The sequence below is a fragment of the Triturus cristatus genome, chromosome 12 (genome assembly GCF_964204655.1).
Source record: "Triturus cristatus chromosome 12, aTriCri1.1, whole genome shotgun sequence".
Classification (NCBI taxonomy): domain Eukaryota; kingdom Metazoa; phylum Chordata; class Amphibia; order Caudata; family Salamandridae; genus Triturus; species Triturus cristatus.
The window spans coordinates 160,811,763-160,835,572 of NC_140595.1; the positions used below are offsets into that span (position 1 = coordinate 160,811,763).

The 23,810-nt window shown below is 43.9% G+C and overlaps 1 protein-coding gene across 1 annotated transcript in view; it reads right to left on the reverse strand.

Annotated features, from left to right (window-relative positions):
- Positions 1-23,810, reverse strand: part of COPA (coat protein complex I subunit alpha) — a 148,457-nt gene that overhangs the window by 39,073 nt on the left and 85,574 nt on the right. The gene's annotated exons all lie outside the window — the stretch shown is intronic.

Consider the following 23,810-nt stretch of genomic DNA (forward strand, 5'->3'; position numbering starts at 1 on the left):
CTACAAGTAGGGACCTCATTGTGAACTCACAAAATCAGGAAAAACAAACGTTTCTATCTCATAATTTATTATGTGCTCATATTAAGTAAATCATGTCGCTCATTGTAATGCGTAATTTGTTGAAGAGCCAAGTATTGCATATATGAAAACTTGTAGGTTCTTGGTTAGTTTTCAGACAGCATGCCTCCCAGCAAGTGGTCTTCTCTTGCTCAATTTATGGATAGTTAATATACTGTCGTCATCTTAATACTTCTAGAGAGCACATGGGGGCCTAAACTCGGATTCCCTTATTTGTGACGTCAAGCTGAAGGCAATGCCATCATTGGAATCATTTCTGGAGCACCAAAGCTTTCACTCATTACTTTTTGAACCTCATTAGCACAGAAGCAAATTCTGTTACACGGTCAGCATGTAAAGGGGTTTGTACTCCACGACCGCAGCTGACATTCAGCATGAAAACTGTCAGTTGCTGTTAGCAAAAGCAATGTTCAACAGAAAATGTGGCAATGTAAAATACACAAAACATTCTGCCAGATTGCCAAAATGAAAGTCTTTTTTAGGAATGCTCTGGCTTAGCACACAAAGTGAGTACTCATATTACACTACTCAATGCCGAAACATGAACCAAATTAGTATAAATATGCAATACAGAACTAAATTTTGCTGTCAACCCCATTCATAAAGAGGCTGAAGATGCTACCAAATAACAGTCCTGTTTGTCCCCTTTTGAGTATTATTTCTTCCACAGCCTCAACTTAGATCATCACACTCTCCTGATAACTGACCACTGTGCAATTAACTCTATGTATGTAGGAAACTGGCTCTGTATATGGTATCCAGAGATTTCCCCAGAAGTGTACAGGGCACAATGTAAGCCCAAAGTGGTCTACGTGTGGTAGCGTGGGCAAGCAGCCTTAGGCCCAACACAGAGGAGTGTAAAACATTTATTATACACACATTAATTAATAAATGACACACGACTCAAAAAGGACAAACACCAATTTTAGAACAAGCATTTACAATGCAATTGGTCTCGCAATTGCGAGATTTTGAGCTATTGGCATTGTAAATGGCAATGCCTTTTATAATAATAAAAGGCATTGTCATTTACGATACCAGTAGGTCAAACTTTGGCAAAAGCGAGACCTGTTGTATTGCAGAGCGTGGTGTCCGTGAAGCAGGTGCCATGCTCACCAATAAAAGTTGTTTAAAAATTATTTGAAACTGAGCGCAGTGTCCCTAAAGTGGGTGCGGCACTCAGCATGCACGTTTATTTTTAAACAAATAAAAGATAAAAGAAAGCGCCTCCCAAAATGAATAACTGTCACCAGGAAGCCTCAGGTGATCATATGAATTAAAGCCTTGACTGGCTCCTAAGGAACCTTTAGATCTGCCAATTAACTAACTGCACACATTTACATTTCTTTCTGGTAACAGGACACCCTGGAGAGAAGGCTCGTTTCTTCTTTAGTTGTCTGTTTTCTCTCTCTTCGCAATGCAGGGGAAGGCTGTAACCCTTTCCGCCAGAGGGTAAACAAACGTTGTCTTTTTGTCCAACAAAAAGTATGGGAACTGTTTTGGCAGCATTTTAAAAGCTTAGGAATGTTGTTGCCAATAGACCCTTTCCAGTTCAACCTTTGTGAGTGGCTACAGCTCGTCGCCAACTTCTATTTGCACCCATTTGCCATCATTTTGCATATTTAACAGCATCACTACCTCTAGCATGTTGGCATATGGAATACTGGGCCTTCTCCAATTACTCCCAGCCCCTTTCTATGCACAAGCAAAATACATCCCACTGCCCCTCTGGAGACCTCCAAGAATAACATGTGTTGCATGGCTAAACACTTCTAAGATCCCAAAGGCGAGACCTATTGGCTATGCCAATGCTTGTTATATATGGGTTTCATAATGGCACTTAGACACATCTCAGGCTATTCACATATTATGAATATATTAAATGCTCCTGAAAAGAGAAAGTAGTAGTCTAGATTGGGTTGCATTATAATTGCCGAAGATTCAGGCTTGCTGCTCTTGCTAGTTTCATGGAAGGTACAGTATGCTTTACGGTTGCTTTGAAGAAAAAGAGTAAGAATTTCATTATCAACTGAAGGAATCTCTGCTGGGGTATCATAAATTTTATCCGACCTAATATATCAATGATAGATGCTTCACCCAGACGTCTTCGGAAATTATACATTCAGGTCATGTACACCTAATCTTACAAGTTAACAAAATTTATGCACATCCTTTGATGAAAAATAGACGTTATCTCCCAGTTTTCCTTATAATATTGCTGCTTGTTCCGTTTTATCCATGCCTTGTGCTTTTGAATTTCTCTGTATGCATCAACTGTATAGGGATCATTTAAATGTTTCAGCTTTTTGGGGGGTTTAATTTTCATCTCCTGGCATTAGGAATCAAACAAACCACATCGCCACCCCTTTCCCCTACGAACACGGAGATTAACCATTACAAACCATCCCAAATCTTTACTTCTTATTTTATTCTATTAAACTACATGAGTTCTTGATTATTCCCATGGCTACCTGGAAACTGTTTCAAGACCAGGCAAAATTGACTTTTTGTATATTTATGCCGAACTTGAATATAGAGCGAATTTGACCGTTCTTCCTCCAGGTGCTGCCACTGGTCTTAAGCTGTTGGCTTGGTTATCGAGTTAACCAGCTTTGTCTGATACATAATCTCAAACCAGGGATCAAGGGCGGTTCCTCTATATGGGCTATGCCCCCTTTAGTTTTCTGCCCCAAATTGTTTTGCTTTGAACGTCACTGTGATAAGCAGTTTAACAAAACACACAAACGCACTCTGTTCCCAGTCATTCTTAAGCAATCAAGCTAATTACTTAATCTTGAAAACATCGATGCACTGCATGTCATGTAATGAAATACGATGGCCATTCACAGCCTATTCCCTGGGGCAGCAACTGATTGCAGAGCTGACAATTTTCACAGCCCGGAGGTCTGCGATGTCATCAGCCTCCTCGGCTCAGCTCCTCCCCTTGTAGAACTTTTGTTAAAGTTAGCCCCGGGCGCTTCAGGCTGAAGCCCTGCAGCACCTGGGGCTTCACATCAATCAAGGCCCGGAGCTAGCCTCTCCACCCTTCCCCATATCGTCACAGACAGGGGTGGGATTACTGACCCCACCCACTCTGCGACGAGCAGGAGAAGGGTAGGGTTACAGGCTGCAGCCTGGAAGTGGAGCACTGGATTTTGTGCAGTGTATCAGCATGAGTTTTGATGACTCACTGCGCAGAATCCAGTTCACAACAGTACAAAAAGAGAAGAGCGCGGGCCTCGCGCTATCATGAGTTTAGGTAAACTACGTCATACGCACTTCTTCGGTGCCTGTTACAGTCAACTGGGCAGCCTAATGTGCGTCAGTGTTACTGTCTTTGTATGCGTGCAACCGTGTGTATGTATCTTTGTATGCTTGACCGTGTGTTAAAGTGTATGTGTGTGCGTGCAATTAGAAACCCTGCCTGAGGTATTCTCCTGGGGTTGACAAGGCCGAGGCCAGGTGCTTAGATTGTTTATAAAGAGCAGTGATCTCCCGATGTGGATTCACTATCTCCCGCTGCATTTATACAAGGCCCTTCGGAATGGGAGGCTTGGTTCACGCTCCCCCTGACCTGCATTGCTTCGATTTATGACAGCACGGTCAGGGAGAAGAGAATGCCTCTCTGTGAAGTGGAGCCTGCCGACTGGATTAAATCAGGAGAAACACGGCCATCACCTGCAATGCCTGATAAGTCCATGCATGTGTTTTGTTTCATAAAACCTCCGATGGATTCAACATTGCATGGGTATTATGGCACACAGTACACATTACAGTTTAAATCGGGCCTGTAGGTCGGATGAATGTGGTGCCCCTGTGGAAATATGGATTTTTCTGGTCAGTTATGTCCCCTATCTTGGACCCCAACGGTTCTGTGTGCATGTTACAAGTACATGTATGTTCCCTCCAGTTCCAGTTATGAAGACGCAAATACATGTGCGTCCACCGTTAACATGTCCTCTTTCAGATCCACCATGAATGGGCCGGATATTCCATTCCTAAGTACAAAAGGCCACCGCCTTTATATGGTTCACTTATGCTATTTTACAGTCCAGGCAAGTAGGCCCTGATTCTGTCATCAAGCTTTTCTTGCTTTCCGTCTCTGAAGCTCCAGTCCGAGCCTGCATCTGTGACCATGAACTTTGTCTCATTCTCTGCGCGGCTCACGAAGCCTGACATCAGCCTGCTGCCTGCCAAAAACTGTATTTCACCTTCGAAATTATCTGCTCCGATCCCTGCCCAATGCATTCCTGTCTAGTAGTTTAAGTAAACATTCTGCCAGCTACCGAGCAAAGGCCCGGCTTCTCTGTCTTCATACAAGTAATTCATAGCCCTGTTACTATGGAAGATTCCTGCCCTCGCATCTAGTGTAGACACTTAGACGCTTGTACACGCACTAACAGTCAGTATAGTCAGTATAGAATAAGATTCTACTCTAAGAGACCTCTCTTTTGGATAACATAGTTCTTTAAACATAGGATGTTAGATATGATTTGGGATTAGGTTGACTTGACCCTCCAGACTTCTGTCGCCACATGTAGAGCTAAATGTCAAGTCCCCTTCACCCCCTAGTTGCACGTCAATCACACGTCATGCTGCTGCGCGCGCATTTCTGTCAAGTATTTCTGCTGACATTGCGAAATTCTTTCATGTAACCGCCCTCTTATGACATCACATCTGATGACGTTCTTTAAATCACTCCCAGTTACGCCTATTTTTGCTACGCACGAATATGTTATCTTTGCTATCAATTGTTACGCCTCTTGCATTGGCCTCACTGTAATGCCTATTGTATAAAAGTAATTGATTGTCAATAATGTATGTACTTCACTTCCTGAACCTTCGTGGTGATGGAACTTGGAGCAACCGATTATAATCGACCATTGGAATAAAGCCCATTCCGAACCTCTAATACCACGGATTCTGCCTCTTATTTACTGAGCTATTTTATTATGTTTCTGTATCAAATTAAGTCCCGGTAATTAAATTATTTACCACATAAATGGCGCCCGAACAGGGACACTTTCTCATCTCACGCGCCGGTGGTGCGTTGCAGGCCCGGTCTCCTGCCACAGCTGGACGGACAACAACGCGTACCAGCAGGATTTCCTGTATCTCCCTCCGGTCAAGCGGGGGCGACTGAGGCTGCGATCAACACCCAGACGAGGCGGTGAGAAGTGCGAAGTATCCCGACCAGAGCCTAGCTGAGAGAGCAAGATCCGAGGTATACAGAGGCCCACCAGTTTCCGAAGTCCCGAGTCGAGTCCAGTTTCCGAAGTGTTCGAGTCGAGTCCAGTCCGGTTCAAGTTCAGTTCAGATCCGTTCCGAGGCCTTCCGTTCCGAGCTACCCGGTGAGTACCATTACTGGGGAGGCGTTCTGGCGTGCACATAAGTTGTGCCGGTCCAGACGGGTTTGGGTACACAAATCCGGTCTGCACTGTTTCAGCAGTGTATCTGTACTGTTTAGCAGTATATCTAGTATATCAAGTATATAAATTCAGAATAATCCAGATAATGCCGAGTATTATGTTTAGTGATTAAGTTTTCCTTAGATCGTCATCATCAGTGTTGCTCAGTTAAATGTTAAATGTTTTTTAGTACGTTCTGCATATTGTGGTATGAATGACTGTTCATTATTGTGATTACTGTATTAAGTTTGTTCAAGATCAAGTATCAGATCAGTTCTCAATATGCCGCTCTTTTCGAAATTAAGACAGATCACAACTAGAAAAGGGGTACTCGAAGAAGCTGTTCCTATTCCTCCTAGTGACACTCCAGGGTACTTCATGTATCATAAACATGGCCTAGATGCTATATTATTTCTTGATTTATGGGTAGACTACACTAAGGAATTACCAGAAAGTCAGAGGTGGCCCGCAGCTGGGACCTGGGATGCAGAGTGCATCGTGAAAGTAGAGGAAGAATTATGGAAAAAGAAAGCTAGACAATCACAGAAAGACGCCATTGAATTATGGCGTAAAGAATCATATAGACGTACAGAAAAAGCACGTAGACAGGAAGAGAAGAGTAAAGAGAATTCAAATGAAGTCCGAGAAAATCTATTAATTGAGGAAGGTACCCGAGTAAAATCAGAACAAATAAACAGACAAAGAAATGCCCTTATGAAGGGTATGTATCCCCTTCTGGCCGAGGGATTACCTAAGGCTACTACGGGGATACCAAAAGACTTGCCACCCCCATTATTTCCAATAAAGGTACATCCTAAAGGGCATCCTAGAACCGCAGAAGATGTTTTTCTTTCCTCATATTTAGATGACGCAGCTCCCGAGTATGCTAACCCCGCCCCACACAGATCGTCGGCCGGGGAGGTTCAACGCCAAGATCCCGTATCTATACCTTTACAACAACAAAACCTGACACAAGTTCCGGCAAGCACGTCCGTTTCTACATCTGTTCCTACAGCTACTTCTATGGCTGTGTCCACACCTATAGTTGCTGTATCGCGTTCAACGAATCCTTTCACGCCCGATACCCCAGACGGGGCTACGGGAGGGGCTACCAACATTTTTTCTACGCCACCCAGAATAAATAAACTTACCTTTCAAGAGTCAGCACATCCACGTACCCCCAAACTCATAAATTCCCGCACGCTTAAGGAACTTCTTGTAGATTGTAGATATGACCCTGTGCCCGGCAAAGAGGACGAAATGATCCTGGCGTCATTGCGTATCAGACGAGCCGCGGTGTATTTAGGAAAGTTACCAGGAATGACTATGCATCTAGATAATATATATCATTTTGTCCAAACAGGACGAGATTCTGAAAGTATTAACAGAGCTATGGAATACCAGAAAGTGGAGATACAGGGGGAACTGTTACGTTTTCTCATAAATTGTGTGATCAGAAATCAAGACCGACCTGGGGTAGATCCGGAAGCAATGCAGATTCTTACCAGATGGAGCCAGAATATATCAGAAGGGAGACATGATAAGCAAAACTGTATAATAGCCATGTGCAGAAAGATCCGTAAAGAAATAGAACGCTTACACGAAGAAAGATTAGCGGTAGACCAGTTCGAACAAAGCGAGGAAGAAGGATCAGGACTGCCCACAGGACAGTCAGAAACCATAGCCTATGTAGGTAGAGGAAGATCTTGTAATAGTACTAGATACTTTACTGACCCGATACGTCCGATATGTCCAGATAATAACAGGAATTTCCAAACACCTATAATAAATATGAGGTCCCCCGAGCATTCGTTCCAAGTCGCTGACAAATTACTGCGAGAACGAAGGGGTTATCATTTTCTTGATTCTATGGATGAACAAGAATTAGCCAGGTCAGCCGTTCATTGGATTGACAGTCCCGGAAAGTATGATGATGATACAGTAGCACACACATTTTTGAATCTCACCCCAGATGAACAGCGTTTAGCTGGGATTTATATGATTCAACAACTTCTTATACTATATAAAAGCCAACATTCAGATCCTGGTCCCTTACCTGACATATTGACTGAATTACTCACGAATAGATGGAAAGGTTCAGGTACTAAGTTAATTAAGGAAATACTAGAATCCAGAAGGCAGTACATTCTTTTTGTATGTCCAGAACATGTTTCATTGCCCATCAAGGAAAGACCGATGTATTACGTGGACAGACAGAATCCCTTACGAGAAGTGCACCCAATAAAGGGCGAGGACAATCAGTTTAAACGTGTATATGTATATACGCCCATATCAAAAATAGAATTGTTGGAAATGAAGAAAGTGGTACCCAGTCATGACAAAGACCCAGCGGGTTTCCACCGAGAAATTAAAGACATGTTACTCATGGGAGAGTATACCTATCCCGACATTATGACAATATTAAAGGTATTAATGCCTGCTGGCATTTATGAAAAACTCAAGGAAAAAGAGTGGGAGGTGGGAGACCAAAAGATAGATTGGACAGCATTAGAAAATGAAGAAAAGGCCCGAGGCCCAGGTTCGGGGCTTGGGGACAAAACTAAAGCACTGCCAGGTTTACTAGTACAGGTACTGCCACGTTTATTAACCACGAAAAAGGAAGACTGGGGTGCAATCTCAGCCTGTAAACAAAAGCAAGATGAAGACACTAGTGATTTCTATGCCCGATTCGAAAAATGTTTTGGTATAAATAGTGGTATAAAAGCAAGTAGCGAGTCATACCCACATCTGTTTGTGACAAAATTAGTGGAAAATTCCTTGCCCCAAGTGAAGAATAGAGTATTAAAATTCGAGAGTACCTGGCAAGGTAATACCCCATCACAAATGTTACAAATGTTACAGTACCATTACAATAGAATTAGAGAAGAACAAGAACATGAACAAAGACGCATGAAAGACACGAAAATGAAAATGCTAGTCTCCCAGACAGTTCCAGCTGAAGGACATAAAAAGGGTACGACACATTCCGGTGATTCAGCAGGACCTGTAAAAGGGACATGCAACTATTGTAAACAGCCAGGACATTACATACACGATTGCCCAGTCCTGAAACGTAATATCGCCACAGGTATTACAAAGGAAAGACCACGGCCACCTAGACAGGATCAGAATGAACAAGGAGCACCGCAGCATGCACAGGCCATGCCAGCTCCACAACAGTCTATACAGTTTGTGCCGGCCGCACCAGCGTTGCCTGCTGCTGCCACACAAACCACGACACGACAGCTGTACCAGACCGCACAGTATGACTATCCTGATTACCAACGATACGCATGAACCAGCCTAGAGAGGGAAGTTGACTTACCCCTTATCGAGGTCCCTGTAGACCAAGAAGGACCTTATGTACATAGTGAATTATTAGGCAAAGATAGAAAATTTTTACTAGATACAGGGGCAAGTCGAACAACTATAAAACGTAGTGAAGTTCCAGGGGCACCCCTCTCAGGCTCACAGAATATTTCCCTTGGTTTTTCAGGAAAACCTATTGTTAATGAAGTATCACAGCCTCTTCCACTTACGATAGGACCTTTGACCCGAACTACAGATTTATTGCTTACTAAATCATGTCCAGAAAACTTGTTAGGAATAAAAACACTGAAAGCTCTAGGAGCTATAATATGTTGTTCTCCGGAAGGAGTAAGATTGTTTTTACGTGATTTCAAAGGTCATTATGTGTCTCGAGACATGGATCCTCGACTGCAGACTTTACCTACACATCTATGGGCACAAGGCCCTACTGATGTTGGTTGCATGAACATTACACCATATCGAGTCACACTAAAGGCAGGAGTGGTACTACCACGAATGCGACAATACAAGTTACCCCCAGATGCTGTAGTGGCTTTACTGCAAATCATTGACGAGCTCATTGCCCAAGGAGTGGTTGTAGAAACAGACTCCAATGTATGTAATTCACCGATAATTCCGATTCTTAAACGAACAGATCCGAAGGCCTCGCCAGTATATCGATTGGTTATTGATTTGCGCGAATTGAACAAATGCATTGTGCCACAATTCCCTGTGGTCCCAGATATCTCGTCATTATTGACAGCTATTGATTCCGAAGCAACATTCTTTACTGTAATTGATCTCAAAAATGCCTTTTTCAGCGTCCCAATAGATCCGGAAAGCCAATATTTGTTCGGATTTAGTTTAAATGGACGTAGCTTCAAATTCTCACGCGCACCTCAAGGATATACAGAAAGCCCCAGCATCTATAGCCAAGCACTGAAACGAGAACTCGACAGTATCCACATGCCAGTTAACACTGCCTTGCTTCAATATGTCGATGATCTGCTGATCACCGCTAGAAGTGAACCCGAATGTGAGAAAGCATCACTGACAGTTTTACGATTTCTAGCCGAAAAAGGGCACAAGGTGTCCCCTTCTAAGCTGCAATTCTGTGTCCAGCGAGTTATTTACCTTGGTCACTCGCTGTCCAAGGAGGGAAGGCAGCTTACACCCGACCGCATTCAGTTAATAGCTAACATGCCAATACCCAAGACACAAAAGGAGGTGCGGGCTTTCATAGGCCTCACTTGATATTGTAGACAGTGGATCCCTCAGTATGCATTTCTAGCAAAACCACTCATTCAATTGACAACACAGGAGGCAGCCACATCGACTGTTCTCCCTTGGACTCAGGAACATACACAAGCTTTTGAAAGCTTAAAGACAGCCTTATGTCAAGCACCGGTTTTAGCAACACCATGTTACAGAAAACATTTTACACTCTTTGTTACAGAACGAGAAGGTACTGCCTTGTCGGTACTCACACAGGAACAAGCAGGATCACACAAACCGTGTGCTTATTTTTCTAGTACATTAGATCCCGTAGCTCAGGCTCTGCCTGCGTGCCTGAAATCGGTGGCAGCAACAGCTTTAGCAATCAGACAAAGCGATGCTATAGTGTTAGGACATCCATTGACAGTTCAAGTACCACATGCAGTAGAGGTTCTTGTGAATCGAACGCAAACACAACACTTGACTATAGCACGACTTACAGGGTATGAGCTAACATTGTTTCAGCCACATATAGAAATCAGACGTTGTAACACATTGAATCCTGCCACACTTTTACCTGTAATCGGAACAGACCCACTAGCCCATGACTGTATTGATGTTATTACAATCACAACGAAACCCAGACAAGACTTGACAGATGTCCCATTGTCAGACCCAGACCTGACGTTGTATGTAGATGGCTCATGTATGAGAACAAGTACAGGAGAGTTAGTAGCCGCTTACGCAGTCACAACAGACACTGAAATTATTGAAACAAATTGCATAAATACCTTGTCCGCTCAAGCAGCAGAGCTCGCCGCTCTGACACAAGCCTGTATTCAAGCCACAAATAAAAAAGTCAACATATACACTGATTCACGTTATGCATTCGGAGTTGTACATGACTTCGGCGTACTGTGGCGAGAGAGAGGTTATTTGACTTCTCACGGTGCCCACATTCAGCACGGACCCCTCATTCATGCTTTATTAGATGCAATACATCTACCCACTGCAATATCAATTATGAAATGCAAAGCACATACGAAAGTTACTGATATCATTTCTCAAGGCAATGATTTAGCTGACAGAACAGCTAAACAGACTGCTCAAACTCAAACATCCGACATGACAAAGACAATAGTCCCGACGCCAACACATTGTATGACGATTAAAGATCCTACTCTTGACGTAATTGATATACAGACACACGCTACACCAGACGAAATAAAGAAATGGATTGAATTAGGAGGGATCCAAACGGATCAAGTCTGTGTGGTTCCTTCCTGATTCAATGGTCCAAGTCATTATTAACACTGTCCATAGTCCAGCGCATCTAGGAGAGAAAGCTATGCTAGACAGCATTCAACACATTTGGTTCAATAAACATTTACGAGCTGCAGCCAAACAAAAAGTTCGTACCTGTATGATCTGTTGTCAGTTCAACCCAGGAAAAAGCATCCCCGTAGAGCAGGGTGGATTTCAGCCTCCTGATCACCCTTTTGAAATCCTCCAGATGGATTATATCCAGATGGAACGATGTCGAGGATTCAAATATGTTCTCGTAGTTGTTTGTGCTCTTTCCCGTTGGACAGAGGCGTACCCAGTTTCAGATTACACTGCCCCGACTACTGCCAAACAGCTAGTTCGAGAATTCTTCCCACGATACGGTTTACCACGTGCTGTCTACTCAGATAACGGCCAGCCGTTCTCATCCGAACTAATGAAACACGTTTCACTTTTGTTAGGCTATCAGTGGAAGTTCCATTGTGTCCGACACCCCGAGGCAGCAGGTCTCGTGGAACGACATAATCAAACTTTGAAAATCAGATTGTCCAAAATATGCAGGGAGAAAGGTGTCGACTGGGTAGTAGCATTACCAGTTGCACTCTTTTACATGAGAATGGTAGCACACTCTCGAACAGGGCTATCCCCGTATGAGGTGATCTTTGGCAGACCACCAAATATGTGGGGGACGCCTACACCACGTAAAATAACTGATATTGACTGTAATATGCTGACAGATTATTTGGCTTCCTTGATGTCTGCACTACTATCTTGTCGTTCACAGGTAGCTGCAGCTTTTCCTGACAACACTGAAGTGAAACCCCATGACGTAATTCCGGGGGATCACGTTTTAGTGAGGAACTTTGATCGAAAGACTCAGCTGGATCCTAGGTGGAGGTCGCCTCAGCTCGTGTTATTAACGACGAGGACAGCCGTGAAGATCGAGGGCAGAAAAGGCTGGATACATTCAAGTCATATCAAGAAATTTTATGGACTACCATCGGATATAAAAACTACACCTCGTGTGTCTTCACCCATTGACTCAAAACTTCCTTTGGTTGACTCAAGTAGTCACGAACATTATAAACTAAAACTCAGATCTAATCAGTCGGGAAATTTGATTGTTTAAGTCCTCTCCAAGGTGAAGCGGTTGAATTTGTCTCCGACATGAATCCCTTAGATCTGAATAGAGGAAAAACCCGAAAAATGTTGAAACGACATGCATACTGTAAATCACTGCGTAGTCATTGCACAGTGACGCTATTAATTTTGTTTTTCTTAAGTCTTTTTATAATTATTGCAAGTATATTGTTGCACATATATTATCCTATTTCTAGACATGCTTATAATATTACTGCTGAACATTCTTTTAGTGAATTACCTCCGCATGAATTATCATACAGATTTGCGCTGCGCAATAACACTTTTATTAGTATGTTACATCATTCCCATCAGGTTAGCAATGCTACAAATTGTTGGATATGTGGCCGACTCCCTCCCTATCAGAACTATAAAGGAATTCTACCTCTTTTTCCATACCCGTTCACACACAACGGCTCCTGTGGAGCATGGTTTAGTTTAATTAATTCCTTAGATTCAAATTCTGCAGTTTATCAAGACAACTGGGTATGGGGAAATCTGAACTTAGTTTTACTTAAAGTCTGCCACCCCAACAAGGAGGGACTTCCCAAAAGAACAGGAACTGATCTAGAAAATGAAGTATATGGATTAGGTAATTTCACGCTTAATCTTATGATCCTAAATGTCGAATCCGAAGCTACTCCAACTTTGCCCGCTATGTCAGTATTTCCAGTAAAAGGTGAATTATGTGTAAGAAAAAATGGTTCCATACATATGGGCCATAGTAGATGCACCACTGTAATAGAATTTAGTGATCAAGGCAAGTCGACATTTAGAGTTTCCCGCCATTCCTATTTTATATGTGGTCAGACGGCATATGTACGTTTGCCTCTAGATTGGGATGGTACCTGCTACATTGGATTCCTTTTGCCACCTGTTTTCCTAGCTCCTCCTGATTATCACAGAAATACTCATTTAGTACACAATAGAGAAAGGAGAGATCTCCCAATAGTCGATTACACTGAAACAGCATGGGAAAAATACACAGATTTCAATAAAGGTCTCTTTCCCTATATAGGTACAGTTACTAATAGTAAGCTGATACGTAGATTAACCAGAACCCTTGAAGCAGTAGTGAACGAAACTATTTCCGCCTTAGGCAATTTAACAGAAGAGCAGTCTGCTATGCGGATTGTTGTGCTTCAAAATCGTCTTGTCCTTGACGTCATCCTGGCCGATAGGGGCGGAGCTTGTAGGGTCATCGGATCAAGCTGCTGCGTATTCATACCAGAAAATTCGCCATCTGTATACAAAGCTATAACCCGCCTTCATAAGATTGTAAGCCAGATACACCAGAATCCAGGCACCTGGACTTGGTCCGGTTGGTTTTGGAGCGTGTTATCAGCCTGGGGATGGAGAGTTCTATCCTTCCTAGGTATTGGCCTTCTCATACTATTCAGTTGCTGCTTATGCCTGCAATGTGGACCAGCGATTTGTGGTCTGTGTGCCACATCGTGTATTCCACATCAAGATTTTCGTTCAAGATCCCGGAAGAAGAAAGAAGAACAAATGATGCTATATGAACAGATCAATGGATTAATGAAGATTGATATCTCTTGACGGGCAAGTAGGGGACAAGGAGGGAATGTGGAAATATGGATTTTTCTGGTCAGTTATGTCCCCTATCTTGGACCCCAACGGTTCTGTGTGCATGTTACAAGTACATGTATGTTCCCTCCAGTTCCAGTTATGAAGACGCAAATACATGTGCGTCCACCGTTAACATGTCCTCTTTCAGATCCGCCATGAATGGGCCGGATATTCCATTCCTAAGTACAAAAGGCCACCGCCTTTATATGGTTCACTTATGCTATTTTACAGTCCAGGCAAGTAGGCCCTGATTCTGTCATCAAGCTTTTCTTGCTTTCTGTCTCTGAAGCTCCAGTCCGAGCCAGCATCTGTGACCATGAACTTTGTCTCATTCTCTGCGCGGCTCACGAAGCCTGACATCAGCCTGCTGCCTGCCAAAAACTGTATTTCACCTTCGAAATTATCTGCTCCGATCCCTGCCCAATGCATTCCTGTCTAGTAGTTTAAGTAAACATTCTGCCAGCTACCGAGCAAAGGCCCGGCTTCTCTGTCTTCATACAAGTAATTCATAGCCCTGTTACTATGGAAGATTCCTGCCCTCGCATCTAGTGTAGACACTTAGACGCTTGTACACGCACTAACAGTCAGTATAGTCAGTATAGAATAAGATTCTACTCTAAGAGACCTCTCTTTTGGATAACATAGTTCTTTAAACATAGGATGTTAGATATGATTTGGGATTAGGTTGACTTGACCCTCCAGACTTCTGTCGCCACATGTAGAGCTAAATGTCAAGTCCCCTTCACCCCCTAGTTGCACGTCAATCACACGTCATGCTGCTGCGCGCGCATTTCTGTCAAGTATTTCTGCTGACATTGCGAAATTCTTTCATGTAACCGCCCTCTTATGACATCACATCTGATGACGTTCTTTAAATCGACAATGCACCGACCTGGGGTAGATCCGGAAGCAATGCAGATTCTTACCAGATGGAGCCAGAATATATCAGAAGGGAGACATGATAAGCAAAACTGTATAATACTATAATATAATAGTATAATAATAAAAGGCATTGTCATTTACGATACCAGTAGGTCAAACTTTGGCAAAAGCGAGACCTGTTGTATTGCAGAGCGTGGTGTCCGTGAAGCAGGTGCCATGCTCACCAATAAAAGTTGTTTAAAAATTATTTGAAACTGAGCGCAGTGTCCCTAAAGTGGGTGCGGCACTCAGCATGCACGTTTATTTTTAAACAAATAAAAGATAAAAGAAAGCGCCTCCCAAAATGAATAACTGTCACCAGGAAGCCTCAGGTGATCATATGAATTAAAGCCTTGACTGGCTCCTAAGGAACCTTTAGATCTGCCAATTAACTAACTGCACACATTTACATTTCTTTCTGGTAACAGGACACCCTGGAGAGAAGGCTAGTTTATTCTTTAGTTGTCTGTTTTCTCTCTCTTCGCTATGCAGGGGAAGGCTGTAACCCTTTCCGCCAGAGGGTAAACAAACGTTGTCTTTTTGTCCAACAAAAAGTATGGGAACTGTTTTGGCAGCATTTTAAAAGCTTAGGAATGTTGTTGCCAATAGACCCTTTCCAGTTCAACCTTTGTGAGTGGCTACAGCTCGTCGCCAACTTCTATTTGCACCCATTTGCCATCATTTTGCATATTTAACAGCATCACTACATCTAGCATGTTGGCATATGGAATACTGGGCCTTCTCCAATTACTCCCAGCCCCTTTCTATGCACAAGCAAAATACATCCCACTGCCCCTCTGGAGACCTCCAAGAATAACATGTGTTGCATGGCTAAACACTTCTAAGATCCCAAAGGCGAGACCTATTGGCTATGCCAATGCTTGTTATATATGGGTTTCATAATGGCACTTAGACACATCTCAGGCTATTCACATATTATGAATATATTAAATGCTCCTGAAAAGAGAAAGTAGTAGTCTAGATTGGGTTGCATTATAATTGCCGAAGATTCAGGCTTGCTGCTCTTGCTAGTTTCATGGAAGGTACAGTATGCTTTACGGTTGCTTTGAAGAAAAAGAGTAAGAATTTCATTATCAACTGAAGGAATCTCTGCTGGGGTATCATAAATTTTATCCGACCTAATATATCAATGATAGATGCTTCACCCAGACGTCTTCGGAAATTATACATTCAGGTCATGTACACCTAATCTTACAAGTTAACAAAATTTATGCACATCCTTTGATGAAAAATAGACGTTATCTCCCAGTTTTCCTTATAATATTGCTGCTTGTTCCGTTTTATCCATGCCTTGTGCTTTTGAATTTCTCTGTATGCATCAACTGTATAGGGATCATTTAAATGTTTCAGCTTTTTGGGGGGTTTAATTTTCATCTCCTGGCATTAGGAATCAAACAAACCACATCGCCACCCCTTTCCCCTACGAACACGGAGATTAACCATTACAAACCATCCCAAATCTTTACTTCTTATTTTATTCTATTAAACTACATGAGTTCTTGATTATTCCCATGGCTACCTGGAAACTGTTTCAAGACCAGGCAAAATTGACTTTTTGTATATTTATGCCGAACTTAAATATAGAGCGAATTTGACCGTTCTTCCTCCAGGTGCTGCCACTGGTCTTAAGCTGTTGGCTTGGTTATCGAGTTAACCAGCTTTGTCTGATACATAATCTCAAACCAGGGATCAAGGGCGGTTCCTCTATATGGGCTATGCCCCCTTTAGTTTTCTGCCCCAAATTGTTTTGCTTTGAACGTCACTGTGATAAGCAGTTTAACAAAACACACAAACGCACTCTGTTCCCAGTCATTCTTAAGCAATCAAGCTAATTACTTAATCTTGAAAACATCGATGCACTGCATGTCATGTAATGAAATACGATGGCCATTCACAGCCTATTCCCTGGGGCAGCAACTGATTGCAGAGCTGACAATTTTCACAGCCCGGAGGTCTGTGATGTCATCAGCCTCCTCGGCTCAGCTCCTCCCCTTGTAGAACTTTTGTTAAAGTTAGCCCCGGGCGCTTCAGGCTGAAGCCCTGCAGCACCTGGGGCTTCACATCAATCAAGGCCCGGAGCTAGCCTCTCCACCCTTCCCCATATCGTCACAGACAGGGGTGGGATTACTGACCCCACCCACTCTGCGACGAGCAGGAGAAGGGTAGGGTTACAGGCTGCAGCCTGGAAGTGGAGCACTGGATTTTGTGCAGTGTATCAGCATGAGTTTTGATGACTCACTGCGCAGAATCCAGTTCACAACAGTACAAAAAGAGAAGAGCGCGGGCCTCGCGCTATCATGAGTTTAGGTAAACTACGTCATACGCACTTCTTCGGTGCCTGTTACAGTCAACTGGGCAGCCTAATGTGCGTCAGTGTTACTGTCTTTGTATGCGTGCAACCGTGTGTATGTATCTTTGTATGCTTGACCGTGTGTTAAAGTGTATGTGTGTGCGTGCAATTAGAAACCCTGCCTGAGGTATTCTCCTGGGGTTGACAAGGCCGAGGCCAGGTGCTTAGATTGTTTATAAAGAGCAGTGATCTCCCGATGTGGATTCACTATCTCCCGCTGCATTTATACAAGGCCCTTCGGAATGGGAGGCTTGGTTCACGCTCCCCCTGACCTGCATTGCTTCGATTTATGACAGCACGGTCAGGGAGAAGAGAATGCCTCTCTGTGAAGTGGAGCCTGCCGACTGGATTAAATCAGGAGAAACACGGCCATCACCTGCAATGCCTGATAAGTCCATGCATGTGTTTTGTTTCATAAAACCTCCGATGGATTCAACATTGCATGGGTATTATGGCACACAGTACACATTACAGTTTAAATCGGGCCTGTAGGTCGGATGAATGTGGTGCCCCGATGCCTGGACTAGATGTAATGGATTGTGTATACTGCAAAATATGTAAGGAAAAGGGTATAGACAACTCATTGCAGGGGAGTGGTTTGTGTGAAGTTTAAAATAATATTACTGACATTTTACAAATATTTACTTTAAACTTCTGAGGTTTCACAAAGTCAGGGTATGTGTTACTTTAAAATTGCTGTTTTTCTGTATGTATAGCATCTGAGAAACGTTTGACACTGTTTGACCAGACAGCCTGAAATACCAAACAAGACAAGCCCGGCGGAGCGTGGCGCGCGCGCTGCAGACCTATAATTAACTCAGCAGGTCTTCCGGAGAGGAGCACTCGACGCGCAAATGCTGTTCATGTGAAGCGCGTTCACAGACAGCAATCACAACACTCGCGTGCCCCAGTGTCTCCCTTGAGAGGCATCTCGGCGACAATAGGTCTCAAGAGCGAGACCTAAAAATCAGCTTCTTTCAAAATGTATTTTAAGACCAAGACGTTTTCAACAAGCATTGGCATAGCCAATAGGTCTCGCCTTTGGGACTTTTACAAGTGTTTAGCCAGAGCATGCCTTTCCCACATAGAGTCGTCACTGTAGAAACACAGCAGCTCAAAACGCCTGGTCAAAACAAACGTGCCTCAGAGAAGATATTTTTGCAGCCCGTTTATGATGGGGGCAGCTACCATGCTTAAAGTGAAAGTGCGCCGCAAGATCCTTAACAGGAAGCCTAATAGCAGCTGAACTCTTCAATAGAGAGTTTTCCCAGAACTGCTCTGTTGAGCAGTGTGTGCTTGCGTGTGGAGAGGCGTCTCTGTAGGTGGCCATCACAGGGTCATTTTGAGTAACATGTAAAAAATGTACTTTTTTATGGCTTCTTTGACTTTGATTAAAGACTCTTGTCTCCAGGAAGTTCGTGGAAATAAACTTGCAGTGTAAGGGAGGAAGGCTGGAGAGATGGTAGGATGGAAAGAAGGAAGGATGAGAGATAAGTGCCTGGAGAGAAGGATGAAGGGATAGATGAAGGGATGGATGGAGAAAAGGATGGTTGGGGAGAAGGATGGCTGATGGTTGATGGCAAGGAGGGTGAATGGAGAGAAGGATGAATGGGTGGATGCAGAGATGAATGGATGGAAAGAATGATGGATTGGTGTATGGATGAAAGAGGGATGAAAAGGGAAGGAAGGGAAAGCTTGCACCGGAAGGAAGGTGGATGGAAAGAAAGACGAAGAGAAGGAAGGGTAGATGGAAAAAGACTGAATGGTGGATGAATGGCAAAATGTACAGAAAGGATGAAAAGAAAGCATGATGCAAAAAAGTCAGAAAAAGGATGGAAAGAAAGACTGAAAGAAAGCAGCAGAGAAGAAAGGAAATTAAAGAATGTTAGAAACACCTAATGGGGGGCTATCGCCCAAACTACTACCTGGTTCGCTTGCCGCATCTACTTGCTCAGAGCTAGCTGGGACATGGCTCAAGGTGGGGTGTGTTGTATTTTTCTGCCTACTCCCTTGCAATCGATTCCATGTTCCTTTCATGGCTGTTTTTTACCCTGCGCTTTCCTCAATAAAGACTCCATTCAGAGAGTTACAGGGTTGGTTGAGTTAAATGTGACTGACACCTAAAAGCAACGATTTGGTAAAGTAAACCGGGCACTGGAAACATAGCATCCGGTAACACTGAGTCAACTGGTAACCCGAGATCAAATTCCTAAAGTGGCTTCATGAAGAACTGAAACAGGCCTTTTGTGCAAGGTATTTTGTCTGAGGTTCAGGGGAGACATGGGCTCGGAAAAACAACACGGGATAGGGCGAAGGTGTGATCACAGCTAAGGACCTGGAAATTGTATCTATTTTAGCACCCACTTTTCCTGCCCCTTTGCCCTCCTGAGACTCTGAGGGCAAACAAAGGCTTTGTGTGTTGTAAACACACACTCGGGACAGCTCTTTAGATAGTGTGTGAGATCCCTCAGAAACACATGGGGGGGAATGGGGAGGGTGGAGCTGTTGGGAGTGGGACAGGAAATGGACGGAAACCGGAAAAAAGGTAGAAATGCATCGAAGACTACGTTCAGCATGTGGTTTAACGCGCACCTCTGTGTGCCATCTGCGGTTTGGGAGGTACAAAGAACAGGTCATTTCAACAACAATGTATACATCCCTGAACAACTAAATAAAATTAATTGATTTAACCCGTCCCCCCTACAGCCATTGAACTCATTCGGTGTGCTTATTAATGTGAGAGTCCAGGAATAGCAACTTGTGGTTCAAATGCCGTGCACTGGCTGAGGTGTGCCCATGCCCCATTACTGCAATATCCTGAGTCAGCCAGTCAGTATAAAGAGCATTGGAGAGCTGTATGCGAGTCTCAGTAGTATTGGAACGCTACGGGTGATGTATCAGTGTGAGGACTGAGGTGCCTCAGCAGAGCGGTGTATTCGGGCCCGATGCTGGGTCACATGTCCTCGGGGTCAGGGATGTAAGCAGTTAATTGTGGAGCGAGCGTGGAATGCCTTCGCCCAAAGACCAGCCCCACCCCCACCCCCACTCCACACCTCTAACAATGACCCTCTTCGCAGTTCGCTTACCTCCCCCTGGGAGGAGGCTTTCTCCGGTGCACCGGTGAAATTGACAACTCTACAAAGGAAATTGGTGTCTGCCGTACTGGGCAAAGTAAATCGGAAGGGAAATATATCGGAGAAATGTAATTTAAATCAAATAACATAGGCGTGGTTGTAAAAAGTGTCCCCAATCAGGAAATCCAATGCAGCACTAGACTATAATTCACACAGGGCTGGCAGCAATGTGTCCGGGAGCCCTGGCGCGAGTTACAAGAATCAAAGAATGTAGAATTTTTCGTTCACTTGGTCTCTAAGCTTCCCTGTAGACCTTCTGATGAGGAATGCACAGCTTTGCAAAAGAGGCTTGGACAAAACCCCTTCGGAAACGAGCCGATCGTCGAGCACAAGCAGAGATACTCATCAGCAACAGCTGCTCTGATTTTCGCATTCTGTTTGATGGGGGTCGCAATGCTTGTGAACAGCGACGAACAAAAACAAGTGACTAGAAAGCGAACCTATATTCCGTCCTATGTAGCATAATATTATAGGCCATTATATCAAAACAGAGGCTCTTAGACCCACGTGCAACCAGAGCCCAAGCATTTGAAAGTTCTCACCTTGTGGCAAGGGACATGAAATACAGCCTTGCCCAGGATCACGCGCTTGGGAGAGCAGTCTGCTCATTTTCAAGCACTGCACTCATGCTTGTGGCGCGCCCCTGCTCGCTCCCGCAAGGTGGATGCCGCCACAAGCACGAGTGTGTGACTGAAAATGAGCAGAGCGACGGCTAAAGGCCCACCTATGCAGCGCATGCGCGCTGCGTAGGCGAGACCTAAAAAGGTAAGTACGTTTTTCAGGACAAAAATACTTTGCACTTTAGAACAAGCATTTAAAAATACAACAGGTCTCGCCTTTAATTAAGTTAAAGCCATTTGCTTTGCTATACAATACCATTAGCAAAGCAAATAGCTTTAACTTAATCAAAGGCGAGACCTATTGCATTTTCAATGCTTGTTGATTTAGCAGGAGAACACCATTACTGCCCCGAAAACTGGAAAGGGGTCTTTCTGGAGAGGAGAGCCCCGGCCCATCACAGGTGCAGGAGAACAGCAGGAAGATGGAGATGAGGTTTGTTCTGGCATAGTTACTTATGACAACAGTCACATTCAAACTTAGTGAGCCCTTTTTGTTTTTTTAGTCCAGGAACGTTGTAGAATGTACTAGTGTAGGACCATAAAGACATCTAAAAGTAAGACAAGGCACCTTCTGAAAAACCAGAACAGAGAACAAGCTAGGAAGTTTAGCGCAGACAAGCTCAAGATAATGTTCAAGTGAAAGTTTGTAGAAAAGAAAAAGATCCACGCCACTAGATTACGGTCATGTGTGTAGGACTGATTAACCTGCATCTGGTGTGGTTAGCAGAACGTCAGGATTGGCTCAGAGATCCGGGATGAGCACTACAGCAAGCTACAACATAAAATTAGACTCAAAATATAGTCATGTGTCAAGTTGTAAAGAAGTCATTTGCCACGGATGGTTTTGGCAGAATGACAAAAAAAACGTAAAATCCAAAATGAAGGAGAAAAAAAACGAACCAAAAAAAAACTAGTGAGTTATGTATTGTAAATGGTACTGGCTTTTATTAATGTGTTATTTTTATCACATTAATCTAATGCATATGAGCCAGAGACCCCCTACTTTTCACATCAGTTATGAAGTTATGGCGCTGTATGTAAAACAACTGAGTGCATATTGCGGGGTAAATATGGAAACAGGGTGGTGGTTATGAATGGGAATGCATGTGGGAGGGAGAGGAGATAAATATTTAACAAGGCGTATGCTCAATGAAAGGGGAGAGCCCAAGTGCAGATAATATATCAAACGAAGTAGAGGTACTTATGGAGACTATATGGATACCTATGGAATGAGAGGTGCCTGTAGTGTTAACCAGATGTATGTTTGTGGACGCCTATAAAAAAAGAGGATGTGATTAACTACAGTGGGATGTATGTATGGTGGGGTTATTGTGAAAAGTGCCTATTCTTGGGAGGTGAGTGGAGTAATACCTAGAGGGTATGTGAATACCCATGGAATGGAGGTAAATGCTTGTGAACGGCGCAGAGGTGCAGTGGCTGTCAATCATCTGTGCACATAAATTGAATGTTACCCTTACCCACTGCGCTTCAGGTGACTCCAGCCCTGGGCCTAGTTCTCCGCGGGCAGCAATGAGATAAGCAGCAACAAAAGGAAAGGGGCTACCACTCATATCGTGCTGTTCTTGCCAGCTGCTCCTGCTTGTTTGCATAGTGAGAACTTGACTCCCAGTTCTTTATATTAGCACTACCGACGGCAAGATTGTAACCTAGGTCCCAACTTCTAAAGCTCTGGCGGTAACGCCACATCCTGTCTTTCTTAACAGTGACCCTGCGAGATGCCTTCAACTTTCCAATGTCATGAGGCTTGAAAAAACAATGATGTAAGAATAACAAGCTCCCCGCACCTCACAAGTGAAAACCTCTTTCAAATCATTGGTATTCGCAAGATCCTTGAGGAATCACATGATGATTGGTGAACCCAGTTAGGGGAATGCCGAAGCAAGACACAAACAAGCATCGTGGCACAGACGCTTTACTTTTAATGTTTAGATGTTTTTTTCTATTTCTGTTGGTATAATCGCGGCACCCGCGCTTTACTTATAACATTAAAAGTAAAGCGCGGGTGCCGCGATTACACCAAAAGTAAACAAGCGGCACTGAAAGCGATCACAACGCAGGCGCGAGCCCTAAAAAGGGACGCTAAGTGCAATTTTCAGGCTTTGCAATGTTAACATATGGGAGGAAACCAAGAATGCAGTTTTTGCAGGTAACAACTCTACTTATAATTTCAGTCTTCGGGAACTTTGGTCAACACCAAGCAGGGTTCAAATTACTACCAAGAGTACACCACCAGCGGCACAGGAGCGGCCGGGTGAGGAGGTCAAATTCAAGGTCAGACGCCCAATGTTAATCAATTAAGACTGGGGGTACTCGAAGTCGCACTGCTCACAGGTGAGAAAAGTGGTGTCAGGGGTCGAGCTCCTGGAGTTAAGTACAGGGTGGCCACAAAGCAGCTCTAAACTTACACCCTCAGCGGTACAGGGACAGCCAGGTGCATTATACCAACACAGCGTTGGGTGCCCAATGCAAACCAATGGGGGGGGGGAAATCGAAGTTGAAGAAAGGCTGCAGGCTCAGGCCAGGAGGCCAAAGAATAAAACCTACACCTGCCCAGGTAAGTAGAGATGCTAGGGGATGTAGTGACACCGTTGGTCAAGCTCCCCAAGGCCCAGGGTCTTCGGGGTGCAGGGGTTCCTTTGGTGTCTGGAAACAGCTTACTGGTTAGGTCGCGGTCAGGGGTCAGCCCACGGTGGACTCGGGCTCAGAAGCAAAGGGGAAC